The sequence below is a fragment of the Octodon degus genome, unplaced genomic scaffold (assembly GCF_000260255.1).
Source record: "Octodon degus isolate 3935 unplaced genomic scaffold, OctDeg1.0 scaffold00167, whole genome shotgun sequence".
NCBI classification, from domain to species: Eukaryota; Metazoa; Chordata; class Mammalia; order Rodentia; family Octodontidae; genus Octodon; species Octodon degus.
Window position 1 is genome coordinate 3,087,020 of NW_004524743.1, and position 13,793 is coordinate 3,100,812.

The 13,793-nt window shown below is 42.5% G+C and overlaps 1 protein-coding gene and 1 pseudogene across 1 annotated transcript in view; both read left to right on the forward strand.

Annotated features, from left to right (window-relative positions):
- The window catches only part of Ak5 (adenylate kinase 5), a 280,437-nt gene that overhangs the window by 200,068 nt on the left and 66,576 nt on the right, over positions 1-13,793 (forward strand). The gene's annotated exons all lie outside the window — the stretch shown is intronic.
- LOC105743784 lies at positions 8,758-10,009 on the forward strand (annotated as a pseudogene).

Consider the following 13,793-nt stretch of genomic DNA (forward strand, 5'->3'; position numbering starts at 1 on the left):
AGCAGCTATAGCTGCAGCTTTTAGAGCTCCCTGGAGAGCCCCTGTTGCACATGCCTGCGTGCTGAACAGCTCTGGCTGGATTTCCCATGTGCATTGCCACACAACATGTCCAAGACCCAGTGCACCATCTTCCCCCACAACATCTGCTCCTCCTTCTGCCTCCTCTATTTGTGTGAATGATCACCATCTCCCCGCTGTCCAAGCCAGAAGCAGGGTGTGTTCCTGGGCCCTCTCTTTCCCTCCTTCCCTACATCACTTGGTCAGGATGCTGGTCAGTTCTCCTGGCCAAAGATGGTCCCCTTCACTCCCATTCCACTGCCCGTGCATGGTTCACATCCTCAGTGCCTCCCCGGGACCACAAGGACAACCTCTTAAACCTGTTTCCCTGGACCTGGTCTCATCTGCCAGCACAACCTTTGTGAAATCAGGTATGGAAATGTGCTGCTTAGAATTCTTGATTCCTCATTGATTTCCCAGTTAAAAGAACCCCGTTGGTGTAACACAGGGAAACTTCTGAATCAAAATCAGGCCCCTTCACACCTCTCTGCAAGCTTCCCTCGCCAAGCAACAGAACACACTGAGTGGCCCAGCCACTCCAGGCCACTTGCTCTTGCTTCTAGCAGGTTGTGCTGTGGGTCGTTTCTCCCTGAAGGGAAACTTCCAGCACCACTTCCTTCATCCCAGCCTGCTCCCTCTCCACCATGAGGACCAGTGACTTCCCCGGGAGCCATTCTCCTGTTAGTCACCTCTTCTGCAGCCCAGGACAGCTACGTTGCAGTACTTGACTGCATTCCACAGGCTGCACCCCACTGTCTGTGACATCAGGGCCTGCTGCACAGCCTGGGATGGGACAGATGCTCAAGATGCCACCCTTTTTTATATCCAAAGCAAGGAATTGCTTTACTTATGATGGACTGTAGGGGATAAGATCCAGGCCTCCTCTGAGCCTCGGTTTCCTCTTCTCGCAAATAACTGCTCCTTGAGGCAGGAATGCAGGAACCACAAATGGAACAAATGCTCTAAAACAAAAGTCCTCAGCAGGGAGGCTATTTGCTAATGGGAAGCAGACCAAGAGATGGAGGGGGGGAGGCGAGGAGGCGATGCAAGAGCTAGCTGGGTTCACATGTGCAAGATTCCCCACGAGGAATGGCATCACTATGCACTGCAGACCCTGGCTAATAGAAAAATCAAAATTAAAAAACAGCAGACCTCCCCTCTCCCCCAAGACTGACTTCCACCAGACTTCTCAGGCATCATGGACCCTCCAAAGCTGATCGTTCTTTTTTAATTGTGTGTGTATTTATTTTATTTTTTGTCAGTGCATATTTATGGTATGTAATGATTACATTGGGCATGAAGAGCTGGCACATGTGCATCACACATCTTAATTCTTTTCTTTTTTCTTTATTCATCCCCTAACCCTCCCAGCCCTCCCTGCTCCTTCCAAATTGGTTCTCTTCCCATTTGCAAAAGCTCTCCTTTCATCTCTTTTCTTCTTCGGTCCTTTCTCTCCATTCCCTTTTCTTCCCCTCCCACCTCCTCCCTCCATTCCTTACTTTCCCATCCATTTGGAAAATATCTCCCAGCTTCTGTCACATTCATATTTTTTCTTGTATAAGAAACTCTGGGGGGCCAGGGAGATAGCTTAGTAGAATAAGTGCTTGCCTGGCAAGCATAAGGGCCTGAGTTCAATTCCGGGTTCCGCAAAAAGAAAGAAAGAAAAGAAAAGAAAGACAAACTGTGATATTAAAGTTGATTTATTTCAGTCAACATTGTGGCCTTAAAGTACATCCCTTCTCTTACAAATGACTCAATGTATCTTCTTTATAGCAGAGTGGTACTCCACTGTGTATAAATATCACATTTTCTTTACCCATGCTTCTGGTGAGTATGTAGGCCCATAGCTGACTTCTTCAGCTAAGTGAATGCTAATCATCAAAGCTCTTCCAGTTTCTGAGTGCTTAAAGGTGCCCACCCTTCCCTAAAAATAAGTAAGAAGCTCAACTGTTATGGTTTGTGTCTAGATGTACCCCCCCAACATCTCATGTGGTCATGGAGTGGCTTCTTGAGTTTTTTGATTGATTCATGGTGCAGTGCTGGGATTATGGGTGTGAGTGCTACACCTGCCCTGCATACAATATAAGGGATGGGAAGAGGCTTGCTCTCACTTCTCCTCCTTTTTGCTTTTGTGGCTTTTGCTGTTTTCCACTGAACTATTGCCCTCTACCATGAGCTGACCCTCCCTGGAGCCAGCCTAAAATGGACTGAAAACTCCATAGACTGTGAGATAAATAAATGTTTCCTTCCTCAATTCTGTGCATCTCAGTTATTTCATCTCAGCATTGAGAAAAAAAGTAACCAAGACATCAACAAACTGATAAATGAAACTTCTTGCCCCCATCAGAGAAGAACATAGGCCCAATTAATACATCAAAACTTGGAGAGACAGAAGAGCAGATCTAGAAAATCACTTCTGACCCTCACAGAAATCCCCACAGTTGGCCAAATAGCTCAGTGGATTAAAGCTCCTGTAAGCAGGCACAGAGGCCCTGGGTTCAATCCCCGGACCTGCATTGCTGGCCCCATCCCCAGGGGCCACTGAGACAGCAATTGAGACTGGGCATGGTGGCACTCGCCTATAATCCCAGCTCTTGGGAGGCTGTAAAAAGGTAGATCACTATGAGTCCGATCTAATAGTGAGACCCTGAATACCCTGTAGACCCTTCCCTAAAATACAAAAGAAAAGAAATCCCTACAGGAACCGGTGCCAGGGTGGAAAAAAATGAATAAAGCCAATTGCTACGGGCTAAGTTAAAACTCTGGCAGGACTCAGGCTGAGGGAGGCCCCCACACCTTCATGACCATCACCCAACAGAGTGAACAGTTTTAGGTGCTTGCACTGAGAATCAGAATAAATCCCCCTGGGCTTCTGAATGAGGAGGAAAGAACCACTTTGAAATATGCCAGACATTCTGTTCTGCACAAAGCCTGAAGAAACTCTTCCACCAGAGCCTGACTACCTGGGGGAGCAGAAAATGCCTACTGTCATCCCCATCTCACCACACTGCCTCATCCAAAGGGATGAAAACCAAGAACCACCAGCAAAGGTCATAATTCCATGACCCAGACTCCCTGAAAGGCTGAGACCAAGTTCTAGGATGGTAGATCGGCCATATCACTGCAGTTCCTTTTCCTATGAACATCACGCCCACCGATTAAGAGGAAGCTATAAAGCATAGCAAAGGGCAGCACAAGACCTTGTGGCTGCAATGAACAGTCATATGGCAGGAATGGTGGAACGCTCTTTTTTTTCCCATAATTTTATTGAGAAACAAATAGCAATAAGACAGTTTCAAACCAAATTGGTAGGACAGTTTCAATAATTAACACATTGCATACATTCTTCCTAGTGGTTATTTGCTGTACAAGATGCAGACATGATATCCTATTTACAAACACTATTAGAACAAATCCCTCTATTCATTAAAAGAATGTAACTATATAACTAGTCTAACCATTTTGAATACACAAATACAAAATGGACATTCATTTGTATCCCCTTTTTTTGTTTAGTTCTGTCATTTGAATATTATAGGTGTGTTAACTCAGCAAAATATTCTAAAAGAGTCCAGTAGTTCATAATAGTATTGGGTCTTCCATTTGACTGGCAGTGTCAGAAATTGTTGACCTGAGTCCCCTACAGCTCAACATAACAGCATGGCTTTCCTTCTTATACTTCGTTTTTATACTTTTCTGCTGGATGGTGAAGACCAAGATAAAGCGAGACCTATGCAACAAGAGTTGTAGCTTTTGGGTCTGATACGGTCAGTGAAATTCCCTCAGGATTTTTCCTGAGATCCTGTACCTCGGATTGTAGATCCTTTGTTAGTGTCAGCCATGTGGATGAGTCATGGCCATTGCTTGGCTAATGTGCTCTCTGTGAAAGCCTAAGAGAATGTTTTCTCTCCATGTGACTCTCATTAGGCACATTCTACATCATCGATCACTTTCCTCTTTGGCCCCATAATCTTCTTCATCAGAAAACTTGGGACTCTGCCGAGTTACATAACGTTACAGTACAAGTTCTCCTATGTCCTGAGTCTTAATTGACCTTGGAAGGCTAGGGCCAAAATGTTGGCTTTCCTTGCAGCCCTCCTTTTTCTCTAATTTTGATCTGCAAAGTTAGGTTGTTAACCCTCCAGAAGACAAGCTTATTGTTACTACCATACAACCTAGACTGTTAAGCTTGACCTCACTATCTGTCTGAATATCAAACATCTTCAGCATAATATGGAACAGGTATTTTTCATCAAGTTTTGATATGTTGAACTTTAAGTCCCTACAGAATATGATGAAAAAACATTTAAAAATTAGAATATATTTTTTAAAATAGGCATAAAGAATTATATAATTCTTACGTTTACACATAAGTCCAGAAATCTAACCATATACAACCTTGAAGTAGGACAGTTCCACAACATTCCTTTTCCTGTTTCCTGCCTTCATTCACCACCCCCTTCTTTTTGAGCAATCATCTACCCAAGAGATAGCACAGCAGCAACTGCCATGTCATGACAAGCAGCCCGTATTCAGAAGACCAGAAAGACAGGCACTCAAAGCATGAAACTACAATTACAGATTACCATCTTCAGTGCAGTTACTTAGTTCACAGGTATCAGTATATATAGTTAGTCAGGGTGAGAATCTTTCCAGTTAACTGCTAGCTTCAAAAATCTGGAGATTCTCAGGATCATTGCCTTGCCCATCTTGTACATATAACTGTATGACTTGTCACTGTCATGTTTCCTAGCTCTTCTCCTTTCCCTCTCTTAGTCCTCAAGTTCTTGCTTTCCTTTTACTTGTATTATACCTTTCTATTTGTATTTCTTCTTTTGATTTCTTATACTAGGGAAACTATACGTTATTTACACATGTGTGTCTGGTTTATTTCACTTATGAGTATATCTTCAGGTGGAACTCTCAAGGCAGGAATTTGTTGAAACTTAATAATATGCTCAGGACTTCAATGGATGAAAGAAGACAGCAAGTAAGAACAGCGGATAACCTAAGTGGGTAACCTAAGCAGAGAGACAGAAATTAGGAAAAGGATTCGAAACGCTAGAGGTCAAAAACACTGGAATAGATGTGAAGGGTGCTTTTGATGGGTCCCTCCATAGACCCAGAGCCTCTGGGCTTGTGCAGATGCCAATAGAAACTTCCACAACTAAAAATAAATGAAAAAAGAAGTGGGGAGGACAGAGTATCCAACAGCTGTGGGCCAGCTACAAAGAGTGTAACATATACATAATGGGAAAACCACAGAAGAAAAACAAAGGAACAAAAGCAGTGAAGTAATACTGATTGAATTCTACTCCCTCTCCCTAAAATTAATGCCAGACATGAAACCACAGAACAAGGAAGCTCAGAGAGAGCCACCCCAAGGCCACAGGCTGAAAACATAGCAGAAATGCACCTCGGCAGATCACCTCAGCCTACCAGGCACCTGGAATCCCAGCCCTTAGGAGGCTGAGGCAAAGAATCGCTCTGAGTTCGGGTTCAGCCTTAGCTACATGGTGAGTTCAAGGCCTAGCAAGACCCTATCTCAAATAAAAAAATAAATTCAAATAAGCAAAAAAATCTTGAAGCCACAGTGAGAAAACACCTTCCCTCTACATGAGTAAAAATAAGACTTACTCCTGAGTATTTTTCAGAAACCACGCAAGCAAAAAAGAGAAGGGAATGAAATAAAATATTGAAAAGGAAAAAACTCAAGTTCTGTACCTCACAAATTATCATTCAAAAATAAAGAAAAAGAGAGACTTCCCACAAACAAAACTTGAGGGAATTTGTAGCCAGTAGACATGCCTAGCAAGATGTGTTTGAGAGAGAGAGAGACAGGAAGACAGACAGACAGACAGACAGACAGACACAGACAGACAGACAGACAGACAGACAGACAGACAGACAGACAGAGAAGGGCCTCAGCAAACGAGTTAGTGACAGGAAAATAAAAGTTAATTTTTATATTCTTCATTAACAGATAAATGTTCAAAATAATAGCAACAATGTATTTGGTTAGGTATGTGTGTACTCATATATGTACATACATATACGTGTGTACATATATATAATATATGACTATATTATATATATGATAAATGACAACAATTATACAAGGGACAGAAGGGGGGAATTAAGAGCACTTTGTCACTACCAGGGACCTGCACTACCTGTAAAGCAGTGTGGTGCTATCAGAAGTGGACTTGGATGGGTTGTAAACTGAAATCGTGTTCAGTGCCGAGTTACCACTCTGGAGCCAATGCTGTCGCTCAGACATGGTTTGATTGTGTCACCACTGTGTGCTAGAACCTTGGTGCTCAGTGTGGCCATGTATGCAGGTTTTGGAACTGGAAGAGGTGGAGCAGTATGGGTGGTGACAAGGTCACTGGGGGATAAATGTCCTTCTCCTGAGACCTACTCAGTTTCTGCAAGAGTTAGTTGTTACAAAGCATCAGCCTGGCCCTGAGTCTCTCCTGCTTCCTATCTTGCCATGTGTTTCACACCTGTACACACCATCTGCCACTTCTGATGAGATCAGAGCCCTGACCAGAGACAAGCACGTGCCAGTGCCACACTGGTGAGTCCTCAAACTGTGAACCAAATAAACTTGTCTTGTCATAATGTGTTAACCTTGAATAGTGTGTTATAGCAGCAGAAAATGACTAAGATAGTAAGAAAGCCAAATAGCTCAGCAGATTAAAGTACCTGCAAGCAGGCACAGGGGCCAGAGGTTCGATCCTTGGGCCATGCTGGCCCTGCTCCTGGGGCATGCTGAGATGGCAATTGAGACTGGGCGTGGTGACACACACCTGTAATCTCAGCTCTTGGGAGGCTGTAAACAGGCAGATTACTATGAGTCCGATCTAGTAGTGAGATCCTGAACACACTGTAGACCCTTCCCTAAAAATACAAAAAAAAAAAAAAAAAAAAAAAAAAAAAGATAGTAAAAAAGGATGGAAGACAAAAATAGGAGTGAGAAGCAAAGGAAACAGGTGGAAAAGAATGACACTATGCTAGATACTAATCCAGCTGCACCATTAAGCACTTTATATGCCAGCACTCCAGATGTACCAGTTAAGAGACAGAAATCATCAGAGTGGATCACAAACTAACATCCCACTGTATGTTGCTATGAGAAACTCCATTTAAATACATGTACACATGTAGATTAAAGGTAAAGTGATGAAAGATGTATTACAATAAAATCAAAAGAATATAGGAGTGGCTACATTAATTTTAGATGGAGCAAACTTCAAAGCCATCAGAGATTTAAAAATGGCATTACCTAGTGATAAAGCAGTTGATAGTCCAAGAAGACGTAATCATCCTTAACATGAGTGTGTCTAAGGGGCCGGGGAGATAACTCAGTAAAATAAGCGTTTGCCTGGCAAGCACAGGGTCCTGAGTTCAATCCCCAGGACCTAAAAAAAAAAAGAATGTGTCTAACAACAGAACAGCAAGACAACATTCACAAACACTAGTAGAGATTGGTAATTCGTTATTCCAGCTAGAGACCTCAACATCCTCTCTCTGAAACAGACAGATCCAGTGGGCAGAAAACCAGCTAGGATGTAGTCCAGATTCACAAAACCACCAGCAAACAATGGGATGCACATTCTCCTCCAACATGTGGGATAGTCACTGAGACAGAACATACTGAATCATAAACTACATGAAACACATTAACAAGTTTCAAAGAATACAAGATCTGCCCTCAGGTAACAGTGGCATTAAATCAGAAATCAATGACAGAAAGATGAATGGATAATCTCAAAATGCTTAGTGACTAGGCAACATGTTTCTAAATAACATGAGGGTCAAAGAAGAAATCTCTCTTAAAACATCTTGAGGTAAATGAAAATGGAAAATATAACAAAAAATGTTGTGGGATGTAGCAAAATCAATGCTTACAATAAAATGTACAGCATAGGATGTGTATATTTATATATACATTGGATGGATATATTAGAAAAGAAGAAAGAGTTAAAATGCAAAATACAAGTTCCTGCCATAAGAAACTAGAAGAACAAATTCAATGCAAAGAAAAAAGAAGAGATTAACAAAAACAAGGAATCAATGAAATTTAAAACACCAAAACCAAATCAAAAGCTAGATCTTCAAATTATCAATTAAATGTAGAAGCTTGCTATTCTTACGCTCATAGTCCACTGTGGTTTGCCTGGGTCACTCTGGCTGCCCTGGCATGTTCCAAGCTTCATTACCCAGTAAACCAGATGGTCCCTGTCCCATAAGCAAGGTGGCAAAGCCCAGGAACGGAGCAGCATCAACCTCTCCAAGGCCAGGACAAACTCGGATCAAATACAGGGAGCAGAAGGCCAGACCATGAGGGACTGGGCTGCAATCTGGTGCTTAAACATGCACAGGAACATTCATGGTAAAGTGATAGAGCCTCTTCACTATCCATCAGTGGGAGTTTCTGGCACAATGGTACAAATACAGCTCAATAATAGATGGTTTGGAAACACTAATATAGGGAAGCAGTCATTACTACAAACATTTCAAGAGGAAATGGATACAGTTCTGCAGGATCCATACAAAGTTGTCATGGAACAAAGCAAGTTACAAGTGCACATCTTAGATAACGGAAAGTTTTGAAAACTATGTCAAAGTCACAGAGAAAGTGGCCAAATTTTTTGTGAGTGATATACAGTCACTTATAGAAAAAGCTATACATACATGTGTGGTGAGCTCTACAAGATGATAGATTCATCATCTGTTGAGTCCAAGTTCTCAATGTTAGAAATTCAGTGGGTGCCCTACACATGCACGTGTACACACACATCAAGGCTTACTTGAAAGAAGAGAAGCCCTGGAAATATTTCGTTTTTGTACTCAACATATGTGACCTTCTTCTAACCTGGCCAATGAAGCAGTGGGTTGCTCTCTTCTCCCAGGTCTGTCCAACACTTGCTTTCCATATAAGTCTTACCCTTGGGCAAAGGGGCATTTATTTGGCTTCTGCGGCAGTTTAGAAAGTTGCACACTGACTAGAAACAGATCAGCACAAGGTTCATTGGCCACGCAAATGTTGGCAAGAGCTCTGGGACAAACACACTGCATTCCAAGGCAGTGTGCAATGTGGCTCCCATTACAGGTGAAGCAGAGGTCTGGTGATATGTCGCCTTGATGCATCACATGTTCTTCATCAGCTGTCCGGGTGTGGTTGACCCCTCTGAGGACTCAGAGATAGACATTGTGCTGCAGGGAGTTGTTCAAGTTGAAAAACTTCAGACTCCTGGAGACCACATTGGTGCTGTCCTGGAACAAGCAAGGCCAGACTACACCATTAGGACTTAAAAGTGGATTCCTGGGAGAATTCTGAGGACTTTGTTGAGAAATTCCACACTGGGAAATTATTAAAGCATGGAGAGCTTGACTTGCAGACTATGGGCAGTCCTTAATGGCTGGCAGAAGGGCCGGACCCCTTCCTTTGTCAAGATACCCAGTGCAGAGTCCCCACAGCCTCCAGCTTCTCTCTTCTTCATCTCTGGAAGACCCTCCCACAGCAACCCAGGGCATCCTGAAAGAGGAAGCTGCAGATGAAGGCTTGGAATCTGTCACTGAGAAGGAAAAGAAGAGGCCAGATGTTAACTAAGGAGCAGCTGATCCTCACCCGGGCTCACCAGACTGTGGCAGAATCAGTGCTGCACTCGTTTTCTGGGGATGGCCTGGTTCTTGTGGGGTGACAGACATTGAAGACAAGCTGGAGAACTTTTCTGCTGATGAAGAGGAACAGGAGCAGAAGCAGCCAGAAGCCGAGGCAGAGGAAGAGGCTCATAGGGAGTCACAGGAGGCACAAGTGGGAGGTGACACCAAAGCTGTGATTGAAGCCCTAGGTGAGAAGATTGCAAAGTACCTGAAGTTCTTAAACCAAGCCACGGCTGAAATGTTTCCAGCAGTCACAACATCCATCCAAAGGGTTAAGTGAAAAAACTTTGCAGAATCTAAAGAGCAAAGAAAAACTCCCAGGAGTTTGTAAAAACTGCAGAGACAGACATCTAGATGATAAAGACATCAAGTCAACATGCCGTGCTGGCCCTGCCCCCAGGTGCACTGAGCTGGCAATGGAGTCCAAGTGTGGTGGCACATGCTTGTAATGCCAGCACTAGGCAAGCAGAAATCAGGAGGATCACGAGTCCGAGCAATGTAGAGAGACCCTGCGCACACGCACGCGCGCGCACACACACGCACACACACACACACACACACACACACACACACACAAAAGACATCAAGTCCAAAATCTTCAGAAACAATGAAGTAGGCCCAGATTAGTTCACTGGTAAATTTGGCCAAACATTTCAGAAATTATACAAATTTTCTACAATATATGCCACAAGATAGGAGCAGAGAGTTTATTTCCTAACTCATATTATGAGCCATTCAATGTGTATACAAAGGTATTACAAGAAAACTAAAAACCGAAATCTCTATTTGTGCACCTGCAAAAATCCTCAACATATAAGCACATCAGCTCAACCACATATATAAAGAATTATGCACTACAGCCAAGTAAGATTTATCCAACTAGGTATGCAGACCTACTTCAATATTTAAGAATCACTTAGTGCAGTTCATCGCATCAGTATGCTAAGGAAAAAAAAAATCGCATGATCACAGCAACAGATGCAAGAAGCACTTGATAAGATCTATAGTCTATAAAATCTAATCTGACCCACCCAAGGTCTCTAGGCCTTCAGCATGACTTGCTCAGCTTGGTGAAGAATGTCTCCTAAAGCCTACAGTTGACATCGTACTTAACTGGAGAAGCCCAAGGCTTTCTTGCAGAGAACAGAAGGAAAGCAAGTATGTCCCTGATCACCACAGCTTTGCTTTGCTTTGCTTTGCTTTGCTTTGCTTTGCTTTGCTTTGCTTTGCTTTGCTTTGCTTTGCTTTCTCTTTTCTTTTTAATGTATTTGGTACAGAGTCCCACTGTGCAGCTCATACTTGTGATCCTCCTGTTTTCAGCCTCCCCAGCACTGGGATTACAGGCATACTCCACCACACCTGGTCTCAGTGGCCTGCTCAGTGCACCCAGGGGCAGTGCCCGCACAGCATGTGGTGCCAAGGATCAAACCACAGTCCTGGGGGCTGTGGTTTGATCAGTTGTTTAAGTGCCTGCTTAAACAAAGCAGTCAGTCTCAGGATGCTGTGGTTCAATCCCTAGATCCTCAGTCCAAACCAGACCTGTTCTGAAGGCTTCCTGAGCCCACCCCCCAAAAAAAATCCTTCACTTAAAAAAAAAATAAATAACCCACAGTCCCTGCACTTGACTAAGCAGGAGCTTAGTCCACTGAACTATCTCGCCAGCCCTTTCACCACTGCTTTTCAACATCATATTGGAAATTTTACCTCATGCAATAAGAAATGCAAGGTATATAGATTAAGATGGCAAAAATAAATCTGATCATAGATATGGGATTGTCTATGTAGAAAATCCAGAAGCATCAACCAAAAACAATCTGGAATAAATAAGTAATAGCAAGGTTGTGGGATACAAAGCTAAGATATAAAAGTAAATTGCTTTAATACATACTAACAATTGACAAGTGGAATTTTAAATACAAAATACATTATTTGCAAGAGCACCCTCAAAAAAAATTGGGAATAAATCTAACAAAAGATGTGCAATATCAGTCTGAGCAAGACTACAAAACCCTGATGAAGGATATCAAAGAGGAAAGAAAGGAATGGAGAAATAGTCTGTGTTTACAATAGGAAGACTCAATATTGTCAGTCATTTCTTTTTTACTTGATGTATAGAATCAATGAAATCCCAATCCATATCATAGTAAGTTATTTTGTGAATATTGACAAACTGATTCTGACATTTATTTGAAGAAATAAAAAATCCAAAGCAGCCAAGTTAGTAATAGAAGAGAAAAGCAAAGCCAAAAGAGTGACACTAGACTTCAAGACTTACTGTCATGCTACAGTAAACAAGATAGTGTGGTATTGGAGAAGGAGTATACAAACAGATCAATGGGACAGAATAGAAACCCAGAAATGGACCCACATAAGTCTAGTCAGCAGTCTTCCTTGATCTCCCACGAAGCAGCACAGGAAATACAAGGAGCAAAGATGATCTTTCATCAAAGTATGATGGACAACCTGAGTTCTACATGCCGTCAAATAAATCTAGACACAGACCAAGAAGTAAGTAAAAGAATAAGTAAATAAATGATAGACCTAAACATAAAATTATAAATTCCTACAAGATAATGTGGGAGAAAGACCAGATGACCTTGGCTGTGGCAATGACTTTTTAGATAAAACACCAAAGTACAGTCCCTGGAAGAAATAACTGGTAAGCTGGACTTCATTAGAATTGGAACTTTCCCTGCTTGTTTCAGCAGGGTGAAGACTTGCTGAAGCCACACCCTCACCTGAAAATATCCCAAGGTTAACAAAGTTCGCTTGAAGGAAAGTATCTGATGCTCCTCGTCTCTATTTTTATTTTTGCTCACATGAAACTCCTGTTTAACACAGAATACTACAGCTTAGGCCCTCAGAGTGTAGAGCTACACTTCTGCAGCTTGAGCCACTGGTGGCAGGGGGACAAATAGTTGCTCCCTTGACAACAGCAGCATCTTGGAGATGTTGGAGACTAAAAGCCAGCAACTAAGCTGGCACGCTGTGGCAGCCGTGCCCTCCCATGCAAGCTTCGGAACACACTTTCCACAAACGTGCATCAAGCATATACTGCACACCAGGCTCTGTGCTGGAGCAGACATTGGGTGCAGACACACGGCGCTGACCTGGCAAGTAAGCGCCTCCTGGAGAACAATGCATGGATGGAGAAGCTGGGTTCAGGGAAGTATTACTGGAGTTCCTGTTGCCCATTCATTCATCCAGTCAGTGCAGACTGCAAGCCTGCTGCCTACAGCCACTGTCCTGGACCCTGGGGATAAATCGGAGATCAAGGACAGATCATGCTTCTTCTCCAGATGACTTCCTTCCCTTAGGAAATAAAAGAGGTGATTGTGTACTTCGTTGAAGATAAACCTGAGGCTGGAGACATCTGTGTAGGAATGCTCATTCCTGGTAGCAGTAGAGAAGCACTGACGTGTCATGCAGGTGTTTCCTGTCACTTCAAGCCCATGGTTGACAGTGAGTCTAACACTTCAGTTTTTTTTTTTCATGATTTTATTGATAAACGGCAATGAGACAGTTTCAAATCAAATTGGTAGGACAGTTTCAATAACCAACACAATGCATATACTCTTCTTAGTGATTAATTGCTGTACAAGATGCGGACCTGAGATCCTATTTACGAACACCATTAGAACAAATCATTCTGTTCATTAAGAGAATGTAACTATATATCTATCCCAACCACTTTAAATACACAGATACAAAATGGACATTCATCTGTATACCCCTTTTTTTCTAAGTTCCATTATTTAAATATTATAGGTGTGTAAATTCAGCAAAATATTCTAAAAGAGTCCAGTAGACCATAATAGCATTGGGTCTTCTGTTTAACTGCCAATGTCAGAAATGATTGACCTGAGTCCCCCACAGCTCAACATAACAGCATGGCTTTACTTCCTATATTTCATCTTCATACTTTTCTAATGGATGGATAAGACCAAGGTAAAGCAGGACCAATGCAACAAGAGTTGTAGCTTTTGGATCTGAGAAGGTCAGTGAAATGCCCTCAGGATTTATCCTGAGATCCTGTACCTCAGATTATAGAACCTTTGTCAGTG